The sequence below is a fragment of the Triticum aestivum genome, chromosome 3B, assembly GCF_018294505.1.
Source record: "Triticum aestivum cultivar Chinese Spring chromosome 3B, IWGSC CS RefSeq v2.1, whole genome shotgun sequence".
NCBI lineage: Eukaryota > Viridiplantae > Streptophyta > Magnoliopsida > Poales > Poaceae > Triticum > Triticum aestivum.
The window spans coordinates 830223616-830236635 of NC_057801.1; positions in this window are offsets into that span (position 1 = coordinate 830223616).

Below are 13020 nucleotides of genomic sequence, written 5' to 3' on the forward strand. Positions count from 1 at the left end.
CCATCATTACTATGGCTGAGGGAGTCCTGGACTAGGGGGTGTCCGGATAGCCGAACTATCATCATCGGCCGGACTCCAAGACTATGAAGATACAAGATGGAAGACTTCGTCCCGTGTCCGGATGGGACTTTCCTTGGTATGGAAGGCAAGCTTGGCGATACAGATATGTAGATTTCCTACCATTGTAACCGACTCTGTGTAACCCTAGCCGTCTCCGGTGTCTATATAAACCGGATGGTTTTAGTCCGTAGGACAACGACAATAACAACAATCATACCATAGGCTAGCTTCTAGGGTTTAGCCTCCTTGATCTCGTGGTAGATCTACTCTTGTAACATCCACATCATCAATATCAATCAAGCAGGACGTAGGGTTTTACCTCCATCAAGAGGGCCCGAACCTGGGTAAAACATCGTGTCCCTTGTCTCTTGTTACCATCCTCCTAGACGCACAGTTCGGGACCCCCTACCCGAGATCCGCCGGTTTTGACACCGACATTGGTGCTTTCATTGAGAGTTCCTCTGTGTCGTCACCGATAGGCTCGATGGCTCCTTCGATCATCAACAACGACGTGGTCCAGGGTGAGACTTTTCTCCCCGGACAGATCTTCGTATTCGGCGGCTTTGCACTACGGGCCAATTCGGTTGGCCATCTGGAGCAGATCGAAAGCTACGCCCCTGGCCGTCAGGTTAGATTTGGAAGTCTTAACTTCATGGCTGACATCCGCGGAGACTTGATCTTCAATGGATTCGAGCCACAGCCGAGCGCGCCGCACTGTCACGATGGGCATGATTTAGCTCTGCTGCCGGACAGTGCCCTGGAGGCCGCACACGAAACCGCTCCGACCCTCGATTCGGAGCCGGCTGCGCAGATCGAGGATGGATGGTTAGGCATCGCCTCGGGGGCTGCAACCTCTATGATGATAGAGCCGAATACTGACTTTGTCCCTTCTAAAGCTTGTGACTCCAAGGTGCCGGACTCCTTGCCGGACTCCGAACCTCCCGCGCCCCCACCAATCGAATCCGATTGGGCGCCGATCATGGAGTTTGCCGCCGCGGACATCTTTCAACACTCACCTTTTGGCGACATTCTGAGCTCGCTAAAATATCTCTCGTTATCAGGAGAGCCCTGGCCGGACTGCGGTCAGGATGGTTGGGATGCGGATGACGAAGAAATTCAAGACCCACCCACCACCCACTTAGTAGCCGCTGTCGATGATCTAACCGACATGCTAGACTTCGACTCCGAAGACATCGACGGTATGGACGACGATGCCGGAGACGACCAAGAACCAGCGCCTACTGGGCACTGGAAGGCCACCTCATCATACGACATATACATGGTGGATATCCCAAAGGATGGGAATGGCGAAGGAACAACGGAAGAAGACCCCTCCAAGAAACAGCCCAAGCGCCGGCGTTAGCGGCGCCGCTCTAAATCCCGCCACAGCAAGAATGGCGATTCCGGCACCGGAGATAATAATACCCCAGACAGTGCCGAAGACAACCCCCTCCGGCAAGATTCAGCGCAGGAGGACGGAGATGCCAGCCCTCACAAGAGGGCGGCAGACGAAGAGGTAGAGGAAGATAGTTACATGCCTCCCCCTGAAGACGAGGCAAGCCTCGACGAAGACGAATTTGTCGTGCCTGAGGATCCCGTCGAACAAGAGCGTTTCAAACGCAGGCTTATGGCCACGGCAAACAACCTCAAGAAAAAGCAGCAATAGCTTAGAGCTGATCAGGATCTGCTAGCCGACAGATGGACGGAAGTCCTGGCGGCCGAAGAGCATGAGCTCGAATGCCCCTCCAAAAGCTACCCCAAACGCAAGTTGCTCCCCCGATTAGAGGAGGAGGCATATAAACCTGCATCACCAGAGCACAATACGGCTGACCGGCCACCTCGTGGCCGCGACAGAGAGGCCTCTAGGCCCTTCACTAGAACCGCACCCTGGCATCGCTCGAACAACACAAGGCCACAGGGGAATGCTCCGGACTTGCGAGATATATTGGAGGATAAGGCAAGACAATCAAGATCGATCTACGGATCGCGTGGGCGCCCCATGATACGTGACGACAACCGTCCCGCCGGACACAGTAAGTCCGGCCGGGCCGAACACAATAGACAAAGCTCGTTGGAGCTTCGTCGCGATATAGCCCAATACAGAGGCGCCGCACACCCACTATGCTTCACAGACGAAGTAATGGATCATCAAATCCCTGAAGGGTTTAAACCCGTGAATATCGAATCCTATGACGGCACAACAGACCCCGCGGTTTGGATCGAAGACTATCTTCTTCATATCCACATGGCCCGCGGTGATGATCTTCACGCCATCAAATACCTCCCACTCAAGCTTAAAGGACCAGCTCGGCATTGGCTTAACAGCTTGCCAGCAGAATCAATTGAATGTTGGGAGGACCTGGAAGCCGCATTCCTTGATAACTTCCAGGGCACGTATGTGCGACCACCAGACGCTGACGACCTAAGCCACATAATTCAGCAGCTAGACGAATCGGCCAGACAATTCTGAACACGGTTCTTAACTAAGAAAAATCAAATCGTCGACTGTCCGGATGCGGAGGCCCTCGCAGCCTTCAAACATAACATCCGCGACGAGTGGCTTGCCCGGCACCTGGGACAGGAAAAGCCAAAATCCATGGCAGCCCTCACATCACTCATGACCCGCTTTTGCGCGGGAGAGGACGACTGGCTAGCTCGCAGCAACAACCTCAGCAAAAATTCCGGCAGTCCGGATACCAAGGATCGCAATGGCAGGTCACGTCGCGACAAGAATAAACGCCACATTAATGGCGACAATAATGAGGATACAACAGTCAACGCCGGATTCAGAGGCTCGAAATTCGGTCAGCGGAAGAAGCCATTCAAAAGAACTACTACGGGTCCGTCCAATTTGGACCGAATACTCGATCGCTCGTGCCAGATACACGGCACCCCCGAAAAGCCAGCCAACCACACCAAAAGGGACTGTTGGGTATTCAAACAGGCAGGCAAGCTAATTTCCGAAAACAATGACAAGGGGCTGCATAGCGATGATGAAGAAGAGATCCGACCGCCAAACAACAGAGGACAGAAGGGTTTTCCCCCACAAGTGCGGACGGTGAATATGATATACGCAACCCACATACCCAAGAGGGAGCGGAAGCGTGCACTCAGGGACGTATACGCGATGGAGTCAGTCGCCCCGAAGTTCAACCCATGGTCCTCCTGCCCGATCACTTTTGATCGAAGGGACCACCCCACCAGCATCCGCCACGGAGGATTCGCCGCATTGGTTTTAGACCCAATCTTCGATGGATTTCACCTCACCAGAGTCCTGATGGACGGCGGCAGCAGCCTGAACCTGCTTTATCAGGACACAGTGCGCATGATGGGCATAGACCCCTCAAGGATTAAACCCACAAAGACGACCTTCAAAGGCGTCATACCAGGTGTAGAGGCCAATTGTACGGGCTCAGTCACACTGGAAGTGGTCTTCGGATTCCCGGATAACTTCCGAAGCAAGGAATTAATCTTCGACATAGTTCCGTTCCGCAGCGGCTATCATGCTCTGCTCGGACGGACCACGTTTGCAAAGTTCAACACGGTGCCGCACTACGCATACCTCAAGCTCAAGATGCCAGGCCCTCGAGGAGTCATCACGATCAACGGAAACACCGAGCGCTCCCTCCGAATGGAGGAACATACAGCGGCTCTCGCGGCAGAAGTACAATGCAGCCTCTTAAGGCAATTCTCGAGTCCGGCCGTTAAGCGACCGGACACGGCCAAACGCGCCCGAAGTAACCTACAACAAGCCCACCTGGCGCGTTCCGAGCACGCGTAGCAATGCGACCCCAACCCCAGCCCTCGCAAGATCGCAAGACTGGTCCTTCGCATACATCATTACGCTCTGGAGATACCATGGGTATAGGGGAAGGGGCACGACCACGACAGGCCCAGAATGCGGCTCAACCACATCAGGGGCTCCCAAGTATGTCATTTCCTTTTTTTTTTCCTTTTTTCTTTCTTACCCACAGGACTCCATTTACCAGACGCCCTGTCCGGCAGTAGACCGGCCGAACTCACGATGCAACAACCAGGGAAGGAGAAAGGCTGCGACGAATATCCAGGTGGTATCCCTTACGAGCATTAAATCTGTTTTATACACCACTCCGCAGCCTACCCCTGGAGGGGGACATGTTTAATAGTCCCGTCCCTTGCTTATCGCACTATTTGTATCGTTCTGCATTCATAGCAGTACTTCTTAAATAAAATAATGCAACACCTTTTTGCTTATAATTGCATTTCTTTCTTATACATATGTTCATTTGCGACATGTTGCGTCCGTACACTTTGGTACGGCTAAAAACACTAGGGGCTTATGTTCCCCACATCATGGTGTGATAAGTCCGAACACTTTCACAAGTGCGGCACTCCGAACTTATAGCATTATATGCATCAATTCCGAATCATGTCTTGGGTCAATAGTTGGGTTTGCCCGGCTCCCATGTTTTGGTACCTTACGTTCCGTTGTATCGGCTAAGGTAGCACTGGGAGAACCACTGCGATTGCGCCCCAGTTGAGCTGGGCTAATGCCTCAGTGGAGAAAGCTAAAACTGACCGTCATGATGAGGCGAGACCCGGTCGCTGTTCGAGAGGTTTTTTCGAGTCCCTAAAGACTTATGCCGCTTAGAGCGAGGAACCGGCTTTGTCCGGCCCAGGCGTGGATAGCGCCCCGAATTCGGCCTTCCGAACACTAGGGGCTTCGCCGAAATTTAAAATTATAGAATTCTATGGCTAAGTGAGAGTGTTCAAGCATTATAAGTCCGGTTGCCTAGTTCGTCGTGTTGAGCGCCTCCCTAGATGGACCCAAATATGGGAACAAGAGTGCTCAAATTTATACCGAACACCCCAGCACTCGTGGCATGGGGGCTGAAGCCGACGACTTGCCATCTCTCAGATTTGATAAACAGCTGCACAGAAGGTAATATTTTAAATCAACAAGCGTTGCTTAGCTCATGTGAACAAAGTTGCGCACAGGATAACAAAATGCGAGTTTAGTCAAATATTACATTATTGGAGCACTCACCCGCAATAGTGCGGGCACCCTTCAGGACACTCTTGTAATACATCTCGGGCGTGCGATACTCCTTGCCCAGCGGTGGCGCGTCCGTCACAAGCTTCTCAGCATCCATCTTGCCCCAGTGCACCTTAGCACGGGCAAGGGCCCGACGGGCACCTTCAATACAGGCGGATCGCTTGATGACCTCAACCCATGGACACGCATCCACCAGCCGCCGCACCAGGCCGAAGTAGCTCCTAGGCATGGCCTCATTGGGCCACAGCCAAACTATGAGTCCCTTCATGGCCTGTTCGGCCACCTTGTGGAGCTCGACCAGCTGCTTCAGTTGGTCGCTAAGGGGAATCGGATGTCCGGCCTCAGCATACTGAGACCAGAATACCTTCTCCGTCGAGCTCCCCTCCTCGGCCCTGTAGAAAGCGGCAGCATCGGACACGCTGCGGGGCAGATCTGCGAACGCTCCTGGAGAGCTCCGAATTCGGGTAAGTAACACGTAATCCACATCCACATGCTTGCTTTGCATGAAAAATGCCTTACCCGACGCTATTTTCTTCAACGCCTCGATTTCCTGGAGGGCCTTGTAGGCTTCGGCCTTAGCGGCTTTGGCACTCTCAAGAGCCGATGCAATCTCGGACTCTCGAGTCTTCGAGTCACGCTCCAAACTCTCATGTTTTTCCACGAGAGCCTGGAGCTCTTGCCGAACCTCCGCCACCCGCGCCTCCTGCTTCTCTCGCTCGGTGCGCTCCGCGGCCGCATTACGTTCGGCCACGGACACCGCCTCCTTCAGGGTCGCCACCTCATTTGTGGCTCCTACAATACCCATGTTATCCTTGTCATTCTTTTTGCAACCAAATCCTTTTCTGTAAGGTACAACTTTAATAAGGTGCAACTCACCTTCTTTGTCCTCGAGCTGCTTCTTGGCACGACCGAGCTCGTTCTCGGACCGCTTGAGGTTTTGCTTCAAAGCATTTACCTCCGCAGTCAGTGCGGCAGAGGTCAGCACGGTAGCCTGCAATCCCATATCGACATATTTTTTATGACTCCTGCGTATATCTTTTTAGATCCTCAGTCCGGCTTTTCTTTCCGAACACTGAACCGAGCATCAGGGGCTACTGTCTATGTGGTACTATTTTACAATTATTAATATTCTTACCTCAAAGCCTGATAGAAGGCTGCTATAGGCTTCGGTCAGCCCGCTTTTGGCGAGCTGGACCTTCTAAATCACCGCACTCATGACAGTGCGGTGCTCCTCCTCGATGGAAGCACCGTTGAGCGCCTCCAGTAAGTTATCCGGCGCCTCCGGTTGGACGGAGGCCGCCGGCGCCACGGTCTTGCCCTTCTTATGAAGGGACCGCCTGCCGGACTCTGGATCCACTACAGGTTCGGGTGCGGAGTCCGGCACGAAGTACGGGAGGTCGCCCTATGCCACCTTCGGGTCCTCCCCCTCCGGATGGGTCCCTCTCTGGGATCCCACCTCGACGTCGTCAGTGTCGCGGGGAGAGGAGGCGGTTGGAAGTGAAGTGCTATTCACATCCGACGAGCCCAAGGACCCGCTCGACGAAGCGGGAAGATCGTACTTGGGCGAACTGCAGGGTTGTATGCGGAATTAGAAAGACACCAAGTGGCAAAAAGAAAAATCATGAAGTCATTCGGGAGTCCGGATACTTACAATCTCTCTAGTGGCTTGGCCCTTGGAGGCCAATCCTCGTCGTCGTCATCGGCGTTGGCGGAACAGTCCGGGGAAAGAGTCCTTCCCTTCTTGGACCCTTCGGCCTCCCTAGCTGGGGAGGCCTTCCTTTTCTTCCCTCCCCCCGCTGGGGGAGAGACCTTTTTCTTCTCCTCGTCCTCGGGGGAGGAGTCCGCCTCGGAGTCATCGGACACCTAAAAACGGGAACTCTTTCGAGTACCCGTGGCCTCCTTCTTGGCCTTCTTCTCCGGCACCACATGGGGTGCCGGAACCAGCAGCCCCGCCAGATGGGCATCCACTGGGTCTTCTGGCAAGTGGGCCGGACAGTTAGTCTGCTCGTCCTTCTTCAGCCAGTCCTATCAAAGGAAAGGGAGTTTAGATCCCGCATAGAGTCAAACTATGGAGAACAAGTGTCCCGTAAAGGGTAAAATCATTTACCTCGTCAGCCTGACGCTGCGAGCGGAATCTGCGATCTTCGGTAGCGGATGCGGGAGCCTCGACGCCCTTAAAAAGCACCTTCCAGGCATCTTCATACCTAGTGTCGAAGAGCTTGCTCAAGGTTCGGTGCTGAGCCGGATCGAACTCCCACAATTTAAAGGCCCGTTGTTGGCACGGGAGAATCCGGCGGATGAGCATGACCTGTACTACGTTGACGAGCTTGAGCTTCTTGTCCACCAGCTTTTGGATACAGGCTTGGAGTCCGGTCAGCTCCTCTGAATTGCCCCAAGTCAGGCCACTCTCCATCCAAGAGGTGAGCCGTGTGGGGATGCCAGATCTGAATTCGGGGGCCGCTGCCCATTTAGGGTCACGCGGCTCGGTGATGTAGAACCACCCCGACTGCCACCCCTTGATGGTTTCCACGAAGGCACCCTCGAGCCAAGTAACGTTGGGTATCTTGCCCACCATGGCGCCTCCGCATTCCGCTTGATTCCCCTTTACGACCTTCGGCTTGACATTGAAGATCTTGAGCCACAAGCCGAAGTGGGGCTGGATGCAGAGGAAAGCCTCGCACACGATGATAAACGCCGAGATGTTGAGGATGAAATTCGGGGCCAGATCATGGAAATCCAGGCCGTAGTAGAACATGATCCCCTGGACAAAGGGGTGAAGTGGGAAGCCCAGTTCGCGAAGGAAATGGGGAAGGAATACCACCCTCTCATGGGGCCTGGGGGTGGGGATGAGCTGCCCCTTGTCGGGGAGCCGGTGCGCGATGTCGCTGGACAGGTATCCGGCGCCGCGCAGCCTCTCGATGTGCCCCTCCATAACGGAGGAGGCCATCCACTTGCCTCCCGCTCCGGACATGACTGGAGAAGGTCGAGGCAAGATGTGCAGACTTGGGCGCTGGAGCTCGAGTGCGCGGAGATGGATAAGCAAAGGAGGAAGAAGGTGTAGGTAAAAAGGTGGATCCTTATCCCCTTATATATGGGCAAACGAAACTATGCGTCCCCACCGGCCTGATAAAACTCGCTTTTCTCCCAAGCGCCGCAATCAATGGCGCGGTTGGGTTACCCACGTCCGTATTGATGAGAATCCCGGAATGAGGGGAGCACGATCTCTGCTTCTACAAGACGTGCCAAGGAAACCGCTGCGCTAAACGTGCTGAGGCGGTATAATAAAAACGATTCGAGTAAAGACTTGGTTGTGGTGTGACGTCATGCCACGAAATACGTCAGCAGATTGAACTTGTGTAAATATTATTCTCTCTATGGTGGAATGTGGAATTTATTTTGCAGAGCCGGACACTATCCTGGTGTTCACAATCTTCTACAAATTATTCGGAGAAGGAACCCGCCTTGCAATGCCGAAGACAACATGCGCACCGGACTCGTCGTCATTGAAGCCTGGTTCAGGGGCTATTGAGGGAGTCCTGGACTAGGGGGTGTCCGGATAGCCGAACTATCATCATCGGCCGGACTCCAAGACTATGAAGATACAATATTGAAGACTTCGTCCCGTGTCCGGATGGAACTTTCCTTGGCGTGGAAGGCAAGCTTGGCGATACGGATATGTAGATTTCTTACCATTGTAACCGACTCTGTGTAACCCTAACCCTCTCCGGTGTCTATATAAACCGGATGGTTTTAGTCCGTAAGACAACGACAATAACAACAATCATACCATAGGCTAGCTTCTAGGGTTTAGCCTCCTTGATCTCGTGGTAGATCTACTCTTGTAACATCCACATCATTAATATCAATCAAGCAGGATGTAGGGTTTTACCTCCATCAAGAGGGCCCGAACCTGGGTAAAACATCATGTCCCTTGTCTCCTGTTACCATCCGCCTAGACGCACAGTTCAGGACCCCCTACCCGAGATCCGCCGGTTTTGACACCGACAATGGCCTTCTTATGCCTTTTTACCGATCTGTGTTACCATTTCCTTTTTCTTTTCTTGTTGTAGTATCTAACAAAAGGATGCATACTTATGAAGTTCCGTGTCGTGTTTCATCGCCTGGAGAATATTTATCTTGGCATATACATTTGGGACCAGAGACAAGTCTCGGCCACTTGTTCATTGTTGAAGAATGCCCCTAACTTAAAGATGCTTGAGCTATGGGTATGTATGCCCCTGTAATCCATATTCATTCGTTGTGTTTATGGTTAATGGGTTCTGAGAAAACAATAAAAATGCAGAGTTACCCTAGGAACACATGGGAGCACTATCAGGATCAGGCTAGCATTAAAGAGCTTACCCTGGAAATGCAAATGGACCATCTCGTAATGGCCAATGTGAAACATTTTGGGGGTCTGGACTATGAAGTCGATTTTGTGGCAAAGCTACTGAGCTGGGCACCTGCTTTGGAAGAAGTGAAATTGGAGTGGAATGGCAAAACAGACCGCAGCATGGTTCTTACCAAGCTATTAGCTCTGCCAAGGGTGTCTCCCACAGCCAAGATCATTGTCACATGATAAGTATGCTCCCTCGTCACTTCGCCAATCTAATTTACTGCGGGTAGAATTATCTTAGCTTTGTTTATGCAAATGTACCAACTAGGACAAGCTGGTGGTTATATATAATGTATAGGTGCATTTGACGCAAATCATCAGGTAGAGGTAATGTGCTTTGTGGAGAACATCCGGTGGGACGGCATCAGTTTAGCTTGTTCAGTTCTGTCCCTCTGTTGTTAACTTGTCATATGACAAAATCGTGGTTCTAGTAAATATGTGTCCTTCAGAAGTGATCACATTTATGAAGGCACCTTCATGTTGTGTCAACAAGACTGAATCAAAGACATCATTTTTTTTCCGAAAAGGGGGTTTACCCCAGCCTCTGCATCAGAAAGATGCATACGGCTCATATTATTAAAAATAAAGTCCAGCAACAAAGTCGTCAAGTATCGAGTTGCGAAGACAAACAAAAGGCTCGAAAGAGCTCTAACCCAAAGCCACAACCGGCTGGCAAACACAATAGGAGCACTACATGCCTATCCTATTACATGACCGCCATCCAAACCGGTTGAAAATATCCCGCGCTACCATCTCCCATCGGGTAGACGCAGTAACCAAACGCTCCCTGGCCTCCGTCGGAGTGAGTAGCGACCACATACGGATGAATGCCGTGGCCCTGAAGATAACCTGCAAAAAGTGAATGTTTGTTGATCTGTTAAATACTAAATCATTTCTGCAATTCCATACCGCCCAAAGTAAAGCACAAACGCCAACATGAATGTGTCTTGCAGTATCGGCATCAACCCCATCAAGCCATGTTCCTGTTGGAAATATGCCCTAGAGGCAATAATAAAAGTGTTATTATTATATTTCTTTGTTCATGATAATAGTCTTTTATTCATGCTATAACTGTATTATCCGGAAATCGTAATACACGTGTGAATACATAGACCACAATATGTCCCTAGTGAGCCTCTAGTTGACTAGCTCGTTGTGATCAACAGATAGTCATGGTTTCCTAGCTATGGACATTGGATGTCGTTGATAACGGGATCACATCATTAGGAGAATGATGTGATGGACAAGACCCAATCCTAAGCATAGCACAAAGGTCGGTTAGTTCCTTTGCTAGAGCTTTTCCAATGTCAAGTATCTCTTCCTTAGACCATGAGATCGTGTAACTCCCGGATACCGTAGGAGTGCTTTGGGTGTACCAAACGTCACAATGTAACTGGGTGACTATAAAGGTGCATTACAGGTATCTCCGAAAGTGTCTGTTGGGTTGACACGGATCGAGACTGGGATTTGTCACTCCGTATGATGGAGAGGTATCACTGGGCCCACTCGGTAGTGCATCATCATAATGAGCTCAAGGTGGCCAAGTGTCTGGTCACGGGATCATGCATTACAGTACGAGTAAAGTGACTTGCCGGTAACGAGACTAAACGAGGTATTGGGATACCGACGATCGAGTCTTGGGCATGTAACGTACCGATTGACAAAGGGAATTGCATACGGGGTTTGATCGAATCCTCGACATCGTGGTTCATCCGATGACAACATCGATGAGCATGTGGGAGCCAACATGGGTATCCAGATCCCACTGTTGGTTATTGACCTGAGGTCGTCTCGGTCATGTCTGCATGTCTCCCGAACCCGTAGGGTCTACACACTTAAGGTTCGGTGACGCTAGGGTTATTAGGAAGACTTGTATGTGATTACCGAATGTTGTTCGGAGTCCCGGATGAGATCCCGGACGTCACGAGGAGTTCCAGAATGGTCCGGAGGTAAAGATTTATATAAGGAAAGTGGTTAAACGGACACCGGAAAGTTTCGGTGGCATACCGGTATTGTACCGGGGCCACCGGAAGGGTTCCGGGGGTCCATCGGGTGGGGCCACCCCTCCCGGGGGGCCACATGGGCTGTGTGGGACAGGGAGCCAGCCCCTAGTGGGCTGGGCGCGCCTCCCCACCTAGGCCCATGCGGCTAGGACAAGGGGAGGGGAAACCCTAAAGGGGGCGCCCCCCTAGCTTGGGGGGCAAGCCACCCTTTTCCCTCTCCCTTTGGCCGCCGCCCCCCTCTAGGGTTTCCCCTAGAGGGCCGGCCCCCTTGCCCCTCTCCTCCAATATATAGAGGGGTGAGGGGAGGGCTGCTACAGACAACTCAAGGCGCAGCCCCTCCCCTCCCCAACACCTCTCCTCCTCCATACGTGCTTGGCGAAGCCCTGTCGGAGTACTTCTGCACCAACTACACCACGCCGTCGTGCTGCCGTTGGAGCTGCCTTCCTCAACCTCTCCTTCCTCCTTGCTGGATCAAGACGGAGGAGATGTCGTCCGTCCCGTACGTGTGTTAAACGCGGAGGTGCTGTCCGTTCAGCACTTGGTCATCGGTGATCCGAATCACGACGAGTACGACTCCATCATCACCATCCCCTTGAACGCTTCCGCACTCGATCTACAAGTGGTATGTAGATGAAAACTCTTCCCCTTGACTCGTTGCTTAGATGAACTCATAGATGGATCTTGGTGAAACCGTAGGAAAAATTTTAATTTTCTGCGACGTTCCCCAACAGTTCCAAATAACATGTTGATAGAGGTGGGCCGATTAATATTGAATGCAATATGAATCGACTGCCACAGAATCTTAGCCAACGGACAATCGAGAAAGAGGTGTTTGATGCTTTCGTTATGATCGCAAAAGCTACACCTAGATGAGCCCACCCAGTTGCGTTTTGCCAGGTTATCCTTAGTCAAAATGACTTGTTTATGCACAAACCACATAAACACTTTGGTACGTAAGGGAACCTTTACTTTCCAACCGTGAATCGAGGAAGGGACAGGGCTAGAGTTAATGACATCCAGATACATAGATTTAACCGAGAACACACAGTTCTTAGTAAGTTTCCAATACAGCTGATCTGGTTGCTGGGTCAGCCGGACCTCCATTAAACGTCTAACGAGGTGGAGCCAGGCCTCCCAACGATTTCCAACTAGCGTTCTCCGAAAACTAATATTGAGGGGAGTGGATTGTAGAACAGTTGCAACATAGGCTTCTCTACGTCGCACAATGTTGTACAAAGTAGGATATTGAAGATCAAGGGGAGTCTCCCCAAGCCACATATCCTCCCAAAACCTCGTAGTGGCACCATTCCCGACAATAAATTTTGACTTGTTGAAAAAAAATGTTTGACTCTCATCAAACCCTTCCAAAAAGGTGAGTCGAAAGGCCTCACATTTACCTGAGCCAAGGTTTTAGCATAAAGATACTTATTACGCAAAATTTGTGCCCAAGTAGCTTCCGTCTCAGACGACAGTTTAGATAGCCACTTGCTAAGGAGACATATGTTTTTGACTTCCAAATTTTCAAT